This window comes from Pistacia vera, unplaced genomic scaffold (assembly GCF_008641045.1).
Source record: "Pistacia vera cultivar Batoury unplaced genomic scaffold, PisVer_v2 Contig1140, whole genome shotgun sequence".
NCBI classification, from domain to species: Eukaryota; Viridiplantae; Streptophyta; class Magnoliopsida; order Sapindales; family Anacardiaceae; genus Pistacia; species Pistacia vera.
In genome coordinates, this window is record NW_022195183.1 from 369,768 (window position 1) to 384,490 (window position 14,723).

General features: G+C 38.6%; 1 non-coding gene across 1 annotated transcript; it reads right to left on the reverse strand.

The window, feature by feature from the left end:
• Window positions 1-1,292: 1,292 nt before the first annotated feature.
• On the reverse strand, window positions 1,293-1,399 carry LOC116144623. Its single transcript, XR_004130283.1, has one exon. It is a non-coding gene; the product is annotated as a small nucleolar RNA R71 (small nucleolar RNA).
• Window positions 1,400-14,723: the final 13,324 nt, after the last annotated feature.

The window sequence follows — 14,723 nt, forward strand, 5'->3', positions numbered from 1 at the left end:
TCACCTTAAACACGAGGTGGTCATACTGGAAGTTAAATAGAATAAATGTGCTAAGACAAGGTGAGGTGATCATAACAAGATTGAGAGTACCACTCTATGTTCATAAGTTGACAAATAACTTACAAGTGCCTTTTAGGAGAAATATCATAGATTGAGCGAAAACTAGAGATAGATAAATGCGATCTATAAAATCTAGATAGAATTCCACAAAGCTTAAAAGACTTTGAACTATTAAACTTCAATTTTTGGGTTCGGAAGGTTAATGGGAATAGGTGGGGTGGGGTGGTATAATCTAAGGAGTACTAAAAAACTTAGGGAATTTGATTTTCTATCAAGGAATTAGAACTTGGGTAATAGATTCTATGAATTGGGTTAGCGTATCTAGGTGAAATCAACACCCTAGCATTTTTTAGCATTGTTTGATTCGTTTGGATTTTGGGTTTTGTCTTTAATTTCATTTTTGTCATTTATTAGTTGTTAATTTGTATTTAGTTGTTAATATTCCATCAACCCAATTTATTGTTACTTCAATTAGGACTTGAACTAGAGAAATCGGTACTTAGTAACACTATCCTTGTGGGAACGATACTCTACTTATCATTTTATTACTTTTTGCGACTAGTGCACTTGCTAAATATGCATTTGAAATAACGCATCAAGTTTTTGGCGCCATTGTCGGGGATAGTTGATTATTAATATTGATAGTATCTAGTTGGTGCTAAATTGAAGCTTTTATTTCATTTTTGTTGTTAATCGTAAATATTTTATAGTCTTAAGCTTGAGTTCTTTTGTTTGTAGTTTTTATTTTTATTTTGTAGTTAAGCTTAAATTTTGTGAATACTTAAGTTTGAACTTTTTATTGTAGTGCATGTAGAGATCATGGCAGAAGTACATAGAACGTTGAGGGATTATGTCATACCAATGGTACAAGAAGGCAATTATGGTATTACAAGGCCACCTGTTGCAGTGAACTTTGAAATTAAGTCGGTATCCAAAAAAAAAAAAAAATTTGAGATTAAGCTGGCGATAAGTCAGATGATCGAACAGTCCGTCCAATTTGATGGAAATTCATATGAGGATCCAATTTTCCATATCGCTAGTTTTCTAGAGATATGTGACACGTTCAAGCACAATGGAGTGACTGAGGATGCAATTCGGCAAAGATTATTCCATTTTCATAAAGAGATAAGGCAAAAGGTTGGCTCATGTCACACCCAGCTAGAACAATCACCACATGGGACGGATTAGCTCATAAGTTTCTTGCAAAATACTTTCTACCAACAAAATCGGCTAAGATAAGGAACAACATTACCTCTTTTGTGCAAGGTGATGATAAGTCATTATATGAAGCATGGGAGAGGTACACGGAGTTGTTAAGGAAATGTCCACATCCTGGTCTACCGGTTTGGATACAAGTCCAAACATTCTACAATGGGTTGTTACTAAATATTCAATTTATGGTAGATGTGGCAGCAGGAGGAGCATTGAATACAAGACTCTAGAACTACTTGAGGTGATGGCCAATAATAACTACCAAACACCCAATGAGCGAGCAATGTCTAAAAAGAGCATGGGTCTACATGAAGTTGATGCCTTCATTGCATTATTTGCTCAGATTTCAGCGCTTCAAAAACAATTGGGAGGTATGAATGTAAATATTTTTCACTCACCTTTTCTAATTTAACTTGTGAATTTTGTGAAAGAAACCATGCAAGTGTGGAATGCCAATTGAGAAACCTGTTCGTCTTCTCAACAATCGAGCAATTGAATTACATGGCTATTTCACAAAGGTCCCGGAATGACCCTTTTTCCAACACATACAATCCGAGATGGAGGAACCATCCAAATTTCTCTTAGAGCAATCAAGGAGCACCAAGACTGGTAGCTAATTACCAACCGCTAGAGGGGAGAACAACCAAGCTGGAAGATATGTTTGAAAGGTTCATGAATGAGATGAGGACAAATTTCAGAAATCAAGAAGCGTCCATTCAAAATTTGGAGGTTCAAGTGAGGCAATTAGCAAAATGATTGACGGAGAGACCTCAAGGTTCCTTGCCAAGAAAAACAAAAGTTAATCCTAGAGAAAAGTTCATGCCATAACATTGAGGAGTGGTGTAGTTTTGGAGGAACCTCAACAAAGACAAGAGTTGAAAGATCATGAAGTGAAAAATCTCAAAGCGAAAGCATGTGCAAGATACTTAAGGGAATTTCAACCAAGCAACTCACCTCACAAGGAACAATTTAAGGAATTTGGTGTAAGTGGGCACAAGCCATAAATGTAATAGCTGCTTTCTACTCATATACTCATAAAATATACATAATGAGAATACAAGTATGATAACATAAATAGTTGGGCCCAAATTTTTCTTTTATTAAATATATACATTCTTTATACAAAGTAAAGTATCATATACAAAAGCCATCAAAAATGTGATGGACAGTGTAGCTATTTCTCCTCGCCTACCGACGTCTATCAGACCGTGTCCTCACCTAGATCATGCAAAAACATAGAAAACAACGGGGTGAGCACAAATAATGCTCAGTAAGTAAATCCTCTACTACTCTATCCCCGTAACTCATCTCTTAATTCTTTCCTTACATTACTCTCTCATTTTCTCTTTCTGTTTCTCTTTCTCACAGCCCTTTTCTACTAACCCTTTCTTTGAATGCCATGGCCCCATCTTACCGGAGGCACAACTTTAAACAAAAATACAATAAGACTTCAACATATCTATAAGCAAAATTCACATCTAAAACAAGACTCCTTACCTTAGGATGCTTTAGATTAACTCTATACCGAAAACTACTCAAAAAGCCCTCTGAAATCCTTGAAAAAATTGAATGAAGAGTTGAGAGAAAATGGTGAAAGGGAATGGCGGTGGAAGTAGAAGAATGAAGGGTTTACTAAGACTAAACCCTTATTAGCTCATATTATACACATCCTTTCCCATTTTTCCCTTGCTCTTTCTTAGAAATTCCATCTTTGTCCTTTAATTCATTGTACTGACACCCCTAATTCTAACATGTAACGCCCCACTTGAGGTACGTAGCTAAATGTTTATTGTTTTGCTCTTATTTGAGTTTGTATATTGTTAATATTGTTTGAATGTGCGTTTTGGTTTGGTTGAGTAGTTGCCTTGAATTTGGTGAAGTCCTGCAGAATTGTGGAAGTGCAGACTTCGCCGCTGCAAAGAAGAAGTGTCGTCGTGGCAACGTAGCCCCTGTATTTCTTCGTCAGGGTGAAGAAAGAAACTTCGCCGTGGCGAAGAGCCGGCTAAAAAGTTGGATGAAGTTTCTAGAGAATTTTCTATAGGGGCAAAGTGACCATTCTCCCCCTAATTAGCAGGAAAAGTGGGGAGTGAAATGCAAGAAAATTTCATGGAGAATGTGTTAGAATTGGGGGTGTGAGTGCAATGAATTAAAGGACAAAGATGGACTTTCCAAGAAAGAGCAAGGGCAAAATGGGAAAGAGAGGTTATAATATGAGTTAAAAAGGGGTTAAGTTTAGCAAACCCATCATTCTTCTTCTTCCACCACCATTCCCTTTCACCATTTTCTCTTAACTCTTAATTCAATTTTTCAAGGATTTTAGAGAGCTTTTTGAGTAATTTTGGTAGAGAGTTAATCTAAAGCATCCTAAGGTAAGGATTCTTGCTTTAGATGTAAATTTTATTTATAGATATGTTGAAGTCTTATAGTGTTATTGTTTAAAGTGGTAGAGAAAAGACTATCTACCAAAGGAAAAGAGAAGTGCTAGTGGAGTCACTCTATCATAAGATAAGTAAATCCAACCCAAGTTGAGATTTAAGAAATTTATTGAATAGAGATTTATGTATGCATCTGTATGTTATGTTATTGAGAAATTGAGATGAGATGTGTTTTGAGTTTATGGTTGTTGGATATGTTTACATTATGAGAAGTGTTGATGTGTGAAGAGAGATTGAAATTGAGTTGAAGTTAGAGGAGTTTTGCATGAATCTTTTTGGGAGTGTTTTTCCTTGGCAGGAACCTAGAGTGTATGAGGGAGTTTTCTCCCATTTTGGATAATTAAAGAGAGGAGAAGAGTTATAGTTAAAGTAGAGTTTTTGTATGCACATGAGTTGTTTGATGAAATGCTCAAGAGAGGCATGAGTAAGAGTAGAGAACCTTAATTATTGCCACATATCATACTTGCATTTCATGAGTGTATTAATGAGCATAAGTCATTCATAGGCATTAATTGTGCATTGGAGAAGTAGCTTGAGAAAGAGTAGAGAATTTTGAGAAGTAACTACTCTAAGAGTCAAGAGAATGAGAGAATGAGCACTAGAGAATAAAGAGAGAGTAGTGCTAAAGAAGAGAACAGAGTAAGTTGTGCGATGGGGAACCGGTGAGTAATGGGTAGAGTATTCCCGCATGTACGTGGCAAAGAGAGAGCGGCCTGAGTATGAGAGAGAAAAGTGGTATGGCCTGTGAGAGTGCATGCGGATGAAGGCTGATGCGTGTTTCCTACAACATACAATTGTAGCAAGTATACTAATCGCACAAGTAATATATTGATGAGTAGAGTATCGTTCCCACGAGGATTGTAAGCAAATCACTGAGTTTCCTAATGTTTTCTAGTTGAAGCAATCGAATTCTTTGGATTGGTGGGAGCAAATTTTAATTTAAAAACAACAAAATGAAATTTACTAGGTGAAAACTTACTTAAGAAAGCAATAAAAAATTACGGAATATCAATTCAAGTAAAACGGGTAGGGTTTTGACTTCATTTGGATTTTTATGGGTTAAGCCTATAATTACACTAAACTCATACTCATACGCAAAGGTTGTAAATCGAACTCACTAACATGTAGACATACCCTCTCGGGCTATGCCTTCCTATTCTTCCTTATTAACCTTCCGCACCCAACAAATTGAAGATTAATAATTTCAAACTCATTAAGCACAAGAATCCTATAATGATTTCATTAATTCTTGAATCTATCTCTAGCATCCAATACTATAACGGTGATTACCCAAGAAGCCTAACATGATTCATTTCTCAATCTCACCATGTTCATCACATACAACATTAAAAATCAGAGTAACACACAACCAAAGCATACTCATATGAAAATAACACAATCAAACCCTTAACCCATTTAGAATCCAAACTACCATCAAAACCCTAACCCAAAAGAGATTAGTTCATAATTAATTCAATAACACAAAAACGAAAATAGGAAATAAACATGTTCAACATAATGAAAATGAGAATAAAGATTAGAAATCTCCCCAAAAGATTAATCCTCTAGTTGGAAATCGAATCTTCTTCCTTTTACAACCCAAATCACTCAAAGTTCTTAGCAAAAATGTAAAAGTGGCTAAACTTAAAACATAAACGAAGCCCCTGGGCAAAAAGACTAAGTTTTTCTTTTATACTTTGTCCAAATAACCCAGCCAAACACGCACAGCACGAAACTGTGCGTTTAACAAAACTGGAATAAGTGACTCTTCTTCGCCGCGGTGAAGAATGAGTCAGATAAGTTCGTCCCTGGCCAACTTCACCGCGGCGAAGACATTTTCTTCGCCGAGGCGAAGCTTCTTCCTCAGTTCTAAAATTACAGAACTGCCACTCCGCTTGTTTCATCGTTGATTCTTCGATTCTCGATGCTCTTCCTTGGAAACAAGCTTCCTCGTGCTTTATCCTGCTCTGAAACTCTCCTATCTTCTGAGATCCGCTAAATTCTGAGTCAAAAATATCCAATTTTTTTTCTTATTTGCTCAAAATGACCATTTTAACCTGAAATACGAAAAGTAACGAATTAAGGAACAATTCAGGTCAAAATGCACTAGAAAGTACCTGAAATCCGACAAAAATGTATAATGAAAAGTGTATAATTTACGGATTATCAAAGGCTATACCCGAGAGTACTCGAGAGAGAGAATATACACTCACATGGCCAAGGGTTCCGAATCCATGCATAACCGAGTCCGATCGACTGAGAATGAGTAGAAGTCACGGAGAGAGGGAGCGAGTCCTGGCCATGCCTCCGGTAAGATGGGGCCGTGACATACAAGAGAGAGTTGGTAGAAGAGAGTTATAAAGAGAGAGAAACAGAAAGAGAAAATAAAGAGTAAATGAGAATAGAGTAATTGTAAGGAAAGAATTGAAGAGAGAGAGTTACGAGGATAGAGGAGTAGAGGGTTTACTTACTGAGCATTATTTGTGCTCACCCTGTTGTTTTTCCTATGTTTTTGCAGGATCTAGGTGAGGTCGCAGTCGGATGGACGTCGGCAAGCGAGTAGGAATAGCTACACTGTCTACCATGTTTTTGATGATTTTTATGTATACAATACTAACTTCGTATAAAGAATGTATATATTTAATAAAATAAAATTTTGGGCCCAACTATTTATGTTCTCATAATTGTATTTTTATTATGTATATTTTATGAGTACAAGAGTAGAAAGCAGCTATTACATAACACATTCTCCATGAAATTTTGTTGCATTTCACTCCCCATTTTTCCTGCTAATTAGGGGTAGAATGGTCACTTTGCCCCTATGGAAAATTCTCTAGAAACTTCACCCAACTTTTCAACCGGCTCTTCGCCGCGGTGAAGACTTTTCCGTCACCCCGGTAAAGAAATCCAGAGCCTGCGTCGCCACGGCGAAGACTGTAACTCCAAAATTTGCCAAGTCTTAACCAAATTCAGGGCAAACACTCAACCAAACCAAAACGTCAATTTAACCAAGGGCCAACCAACCAATATTAACAACATACAAACTCAATTAAGATCAAAACAATAAACATTTAGGCAATACAACAAGCATTAGCTACGTACCTCAAGTGGGGCATTACAATTCTCCCCCCCAAAAGAATTCCATCCCCGAAATTCATACAAACAACTCCGGGTAACGATTATGCATGTCTTTTTCTACCTCCCATGTGGCCTCTCCTACCTTGTGGTTTCTCCAAAGGACTTTCACCAACGGAATACTCTTATTTTGGAGCTCTTTAATCTTTCGGTCTAAGATCTGAACCGGCCCCTCCTCATACACAAGGTTCTCTTCTAAGTCAACGTCCTCTATACTCAGGATATAGGAGGGATCACTTACGTACTTCCGAAGCATCGAGACATGGAAAAAATCATGCACCTTGTCCATGCTAGGTGGTAGTGCCAATCTGTAGGCCACTTTTCCCACTCACTGCAATACCTCAAATGGACCAATGTATCTCGGTGCTAACTTTCCTTTATTACCGAAACGCCTCACTCGTTTGTAGGGGGAAACTCCTAGAAATACTTTATCACCCACTTTGAACTCAACATCTCTTCTTTTCAAGTCGGCATAACTTTTCTGTCTGTCCTAGGCTTGTTTCATTCTGTTTCTAATTAATCTTACATCCTCTATCATCTTCTACGTTGCTTCTGGCCTAAGAGCTGTACTCAACTCATCCTTTTCACCGATCTCATCCAAATGTAGTGGAGACCTACATCGTCTACCATACAAAGCCTCGTAAGGCGCCATCTTAATTGTAGACTGGTAACTATTATTGTAGGCAAACTCCACCAAGGGTAACATCTCATGCCATGAAACTTTATAATCCATACAACAGGCTCTCAACATATCCTCCAGCACCTGATTTGTTCTCTCTATTTGGTCATCCGTTTGGGGATGATAGGCAGTGCTGAATGCCAAACAGGTACCCAAATTCCTCTGTAAACTCATCCAAAAAGCTGAAACAAATCTGGAATCTCTATCTGACACTATCGTCTTGGGCACTCCATGCGACCTAACTATCTCTTTAATATACATCTGAGCCAACTGGTCCATAGTAGTACTCTCCTTTACTGGAAGAAAATGGGCTGACTTAGTTAATCTATCCACAATCACCCATATAGCATTATAACCTCTCTGTACTCTAGGGAGACCTGTGATAAAATCCATTGAGATGCTCTCCCATTTCCATTCCGGAATACTAAGTGGCTGAAGCAACCCTGACAGTCTTTGGTGTCCTGCTTTCACCTGTTGACAAACCAAGCACTTAGCTACAAATTCTGCGATATCTCTCTTCATACCTGACCACCAATAACCTTTTCTTACATCTTGATACATCTTGGTTGCTCTAGGATGAGCAGTGTGTGGTGTGTCATGAGCCTCCATAAGTATTCTCTTTCTCAACTCATCATTTTGAGGAATACACAACCGATTCCTGAAATAGAGGACACCGTCTCTTAAGTGGAACTCTGTTGTCCTACCCTTACACACTTGCTGAACTATTCTCTGACACCACTTATCAACCACTTGCTTTTCTTTGACTTCTTCCAGTAAAGTAGACAGAACCTCTATTTTGGCAAGCCTTCCCGAGATTACTTCAATCTGATCTCTACACAACTCTTCCATTAACTCTTTTTGCTTAGTGAGCCGGGACAAATAAGCTTTTCTACTCAAGGCATTGGCTACTACATTAGCTTTCCCCGGTTGATACTTAATCTCACACTCATAGTTCTTAACCAGCTCTAACCACCTTCTCTGTCTCATATTCAGCTCCGTTTGAGTGAAGAAGTACTTTAAACTCTTATGATCGGTGTAGATACTACTCTTGGCACCATAAAGGTAATGCCTCCAAATCTTTAATGCGAAGACCACAGCTGCCAACTCTAGATCATGCGTAGGGTATCTCATCTCATACTCTTTCAATTACCGAGAGACATATGCTATCACCCTACCTAACTGCATCAACACAGCACCAAGTCCTTGCAGTGAGGCATCTGTATAAATGTCATAATCTACACCCTCCTATGGTAACACTAACACGGGAGTTGTCGTTAATCTGTTCTTCAACTCTTGAAAACTCTCCTCACATGCTACTGACCATACAAAAGGAGTCCTCTGTTAGGTAAGAGCTGTCAACGGTTTAGCAAATTGGGCGAATCCTGCTACAAATCGCTGGTAGTAACCTGTTGGGCCCAAGAAACTTCTGACCTCTTTCACTGTCTTTAGCCTCTGCCATTCAAAGATCGCCTTCACTTTACTCGGATCTACTGAAATCCCTTCCTTAGATACGGTATGGCCCAAAAATATCACTTGATTAAGCCAAAACTCACGCTTGGAAAACTTAGCATAAAGCTTCTTTTCCCTCAATCGTTGCAGCACTATTCGCAAGTGTTCCTCATGCTCTTCTCTCGACTTAGAATAAACCAGGATATCATCGATAAAAACCACTATGGACTGATCCAAACAATCATGAAATACCCGATTCATCAAATCCATAAAAACTACTGGGGCATTAGTCAAGCCAAAGGCATCACTACAAATTCATAATGCCCATATCTTGTACGGAAAGCAGTTTTTGCTACATCTTGCTTGGCCACTCTCACTTGATGGTAACCCGATCTCAAATCAATCTTGGAAAATACTGCTGCGCCCTTCAACTGGTCGAACAAATGGTCAATACGAGGTAGCGGGTACTTATTCTTCACTATCACCTTATTCAACGCCCTATAATCAATACACATTCGTAGTGACCCATCTTTCTTCTTCACAAACAAAATTGGGGCTCCCCAGGGAGAGTGACTCGGTTGGATAAAACCTTTATCTAAGAGCTCTTGGAGTTGCTTCTTTAATTCCTAAAGCTTGGCTAGGGCCATTCGATAAGGGGCTTTAGATATTGGTGCTGTTCCTGGTGCTAGTTCAATACTAAACTCAACCTCTCTTTCTGGAGGCAAACCCGGTAAATCTTCTGGAAACACATCTAGAAAATCTTGAACTACTGGCACCCTCTGAATCTCTGGCTGTGGAACATCACCACTCTACACTACATGCACAATGTACCCAGAACACCCATTTCTTAACATCTTTCTAGCCTTCACACTACTAATCAACATACTCAACTAATGGCTCTCTCCAAAACTAAACTTGTCTCCACTATCGAGATTAAATCTCATTTTCTTCTTTCGACAATCAATTTCTACTCCATACCTCCCTAGGAAGTCCATGCCCAAAATCACATCAAAGCAGGCATATCAAAAGCTATTAAATTAACTGCTAACTCTCGACCATGGATCACCACGGCCTCTCCTGACAACATCTCCTGAGTCAAAACACTAACCCGATCGGGTAACTCTATCTTAATGGGTTGACTCACTCTAGTAGGTTTCAAACCTAATCTCTCTATCATCCCATAAGATATAAAAGAATGAGTGGCTCCAGAATCAATTAAAGCATATAAAGGAACTGCATGAAATAACAACTGACCAGTTATAGTTGATGGACTGGCCTCTGCCAAAGCTCTGGCATTGGTACCCCTAGAAGTCTGAGCTGCAGGTGGAAGAAGAGCTTTACAATCCCTCATCAAGTGCCCTAGCTGTTGGCACCTATAACACACCTTTTAGTCCCTTAAACACTCTTATGAGTGGTTCCTCCCACATTTAGGACAAGGGGGAAACCCTTCTGTCTAGGGCCGCTTACTCTGCCAATCTCTTTTATTCTGCCTAGGCTGAAACTTGTTCTTATTATTCTTCATTTCTTTGCTCTTCCCACTCTCAAATTTTTCTCTTTGCGAGGCGGGAGATGGTTCACTTGATCCTCCTGTTGAGGAACCTACTAGGGTGATTTTACTCTCAAATATTTCCTCCCTCATTGCTCGCCTTAAAGCCTCATTATAGGTTTACGGGGGATCGGCACCCGTCATTATATCCCGAGCTATCTCCGGCTTCAACCCATGAACAAACTTGTCTCTTCGCAATTCTGGAGTGCTGACTATTCCTAGTGCAAACTTGGCAAGGGAATTAAATCTCACTGAGTACTCTTTCACTATACTAGACCCCTGCCGCAAACTGATAAATTCTTGGACCTTCTCATGAACTCGGTCCTCTATTCTATACTCAGCTTCAAACACTCTTCTGAATTCTTCCCAAGTCATTACTGAAACATCATGAGTGTCTTCTATTAATTCCCACCAAATTCGGGCATAACCCCGAAACAAGAAACTCGCATACTAGATCTTCTCCCGGTCTGCCATGGGAAACAAAGCTGTCATCTGTTCTACGGACCTAAACCATTCTTCTGCTACTGCCGGGTCCATAGTACCCTTAAACTCTGACAGTTGATGTTGACTTGGGAGACCATAAATCAGCTCAACTCTGTTCTGTACTGTCTGAGGTACCGGCCCTTCTCTTTCTTATCTTGCGGTCGGTACTCGAATAGGGGTTTCAGTTCTTTCTGGTACAACTCTCCCCTGACTCTCAGCTAACACTTGCTGTACAATATCTCGGACTCTCGTCTCATCCAGAGTAAAGGGAGTTGGTTCTGGTGGGTTCGAGGTTTCTCCCTCATTCATCACACTCTTACCCCACTTCTGGTTACTACTCCTCATCTACAAACCAACTACATGTGATCAATTCGAGAAACACTTAGAGTAAGGAAAGAATTAACTCACACAGTCGGCTATCGGATGTCGTGGCGGCGAGAATAGTACACTGTCAAATCCCAAAATCTTGCTCTGATACCAAAATGTAATAGGTGCTTTCTACTCATATACTCATAAAATATACATAATGAGAATATAAGTATGATAACATAAATAGTTGGGCCCAAATTTTTCTTTTATTAAATATATACATTCTTTATACAAAGTAAAGTATCATATACAAAAGTCATCAAAAATGTGATGGACAGTGTAGCTATTTCTCCTCGCCTGCCGACGTCCATCCGACCGCGTCCTCACTTAGATCTTGCAAAAACATAGAAAACAACGGGGTGAGCACAAATAATGCTTAGTAAGTAAATTCTCTACTACTCTATCCCCGTAACTCATCTCTTAATTCTTTCCTTACATTACTCTCTCATTTTCTCTTTCTGTTTCTCTTTCTCACAACCCTTTTCTACTAACCCTTCCTTTGAATGCCACGACCCCATCTTACCGAAGGCATGGCTAGGTCTCACTCCCAATCTTCGTAACTTCTACTTTTCTCTCTTTCTATTTGTTCAATCTTTCTCATGTTTTCTTATTCTTTCTCACTTAAATGTCACGGCCCCATCTTACCGAAGCCACGGCCAAGAATCTCATCCCACTCTTCGTGACTTTACTCATTCTCTACCGATCGGACTCGGTTATGCATGGATTCAGAACCCTTGGCCATGTGAGTGTAATCTTTCTATCGGGTACTCTTGGGTATAGCCCTCATCCGCATGTACTCTCACGGGCCACACCACTTTTCTCTCTCATACTCAGGCCGCTCTCTCTTTGCGACGTACATGCGGGAATACTCTACCCATTACTCACGGGTTCCCCATCACACAACCTACTCTTTTCTCTTCTTTAGCACTACTCTCTCTTTATTCTCTAGTGCTCATTCTCTCTTTCTCTTTACTCTTAAAGTAGTTGATTCTCAAAATTCTCTACTCTTTCTCAAGCTACTTCTCAAGTGCACAATCAAGGCATATAGATATCTCATGCTCATTAATGCACTCATGAAATGCAAATATGCAATGTTGCAATAATTAAGGTTCTCTACTCTTACTCATACTTCTCTTAAGCATTTTATCAAACAACTCATGTGCATACAAAAACTCTACTTTAATTATAACTCTACTTCATTCTTAACCATCCAAAATAATGCACTCATGAAATGCAAATATGCAATGTTGCAATAATTAAGGTTCTCTACTCTTACTCGTGCTTCTCTTAAGCATTTCATCAAACAACTCATGTGCATACAAAAACTCTACTTTAATTATAACTCTACTTCATTCTTAACCATCCAAAATTGGAGTAACACTCCCTTGAATCATCACAAATCCTACCAAGGAAACACACTCCAAATACTCTTCTCAAATTCTTTCTAAATTCATCTAAACTTCCATCAAATGCTATCAACACAACCAACCCTTCTCATGGTGGAAATCCAACCATGAACCATCATCAACCTCAATAACAATTTCAATTACTCATCTCAAGTATAAAGTTTTCATGCAAGATTCATATAAACAATCTCTACACATCATTCAATCACTTAAATCTTAGCTTAGGTTGGATTTACTTACCTTGTGAGTAAGTGACTCCACTAGCACTTCTCTTCCTTTGGTAGCTTGTCTTTTCTCTACAACTTTAAACAAAAATACAATAAGACTTCAACATATCTATAAGCAAAATTCACATCTAAAGCAAGACTCCTTACCTTAGGATGCTTTAGATTAACTCTATACCGAAAACTACTCAAAAAGCCCTCTAAAATCCTTGAAAAAATTGAATGAAGAGTTGAGAGAAAATGGTGAAAGGGAATGGCGGTGGAAGTAGAAGAATGAAGGGTTTACTAAGACTAAACCCTTATTAGCTCATTTTATACATTTCCTTTCCCATTTTGCCCTTACTCTTTCTTAGAAATTCTATCTTTATCCTTTAATTCATTGCACTCACACCCCCAATTCTAACACATTCTCTATGAAATTTTCTTGCATTTCACTCCCCACTTTTCCTGCTAATTAGGGGTAGAATGGTCACTTTGCCCCTATGGAAAATTCTCTAGAAACTTCACCCAACTTTTCAGCCGGCTCTTCGCCGCAGCGAAGACTTTTCCGTCGCCCCAGCGAAGAAATCCAAAACCTGCGTCGCCTCGGCGAAAACTATTCTTCGCCCCGGCGAAGACTGTAACTCCAAAATTCGCCAAGTCTTAACCAAATTCAGGGCAAACACTCAACCAAACCAAAACATCAATTCACCAAGGGCCAACCAACCAATATTAACAACATACAAACTCAATTAAGATCAAAACGATAAACATTTAGGCAATACAACAAGCATTAGCTACGTACCTCAAGTGGGGCATTACATAATTGGTGTTGAAAGAGACTCCAAACATTGGACTCAAACAATCACCATCTCATCTCAAGTACGCACATAAGAATTTGGAGTTCCAAAAAGATGCTTATGAGAATGCTCAAAATTCAAAGGAAAGACCAAGAGGTGGCAATGGGAAGTAAAGCACCCAACAAGGATCCGGATTGACGAAGGACCATGGGAAAGTCGAGCTTTCGACTCTAACTAAAGCGCTTCTTGGGAGGCAACCCAAGTGTTTTTAGATTATTTTGTTTTTGTTGAAGTTTATTTTTAATTTTAGAACTTTGGTTTTAGTTTGATGAGGTTTGATATTTCCTTATTAATCTGTAACGTGTTTTAACAAATTGGTGCACCATGAGTTTTCATGCCTTGACAGATTTGTATGATGATGAAGACAATGAATAGGTGTCAAGCATTGACATAGAGGACACACTTCGCGAATTAATTAGGGGAATATTTCTTATCCCTTCCCTTTTCTCTATTCCTTGTTCTTTGTTGTGTGACATTGAGGACAATGTTATTTTAAGTTTGGGGTTAGAGAGAAGTTTGAAATTTTTCTTGTTTGTTTAATTTGGTGTGTATATTTTTGCTTTTCTTGTGCGAGTGATTTGGTTTGAAGTATTATTGTTCAAATGTGTGGTTTGTTGTGTGTTTTGGTGTGGTTATTTTACTCATGTTTGTCTATTTTATACTTTTTGGTTGTTTGTTTTTAGTTTTTTCGCATTGTTGAAAATAATGCCCAGATGATTCATATAAGTCCATGATGAGAATTTTATTGCTGGGAATTTTAGAGTATGAGGTATTTCTTTAAATTGAAATTGGGTTCACTTTGTTTTAGCTAAAAGTTTCTTGAGTAGTTCAACCATGATTTTCATTGTTTTAACATGCTTAGAGGCCTTTTATGTGAATGTTGTGA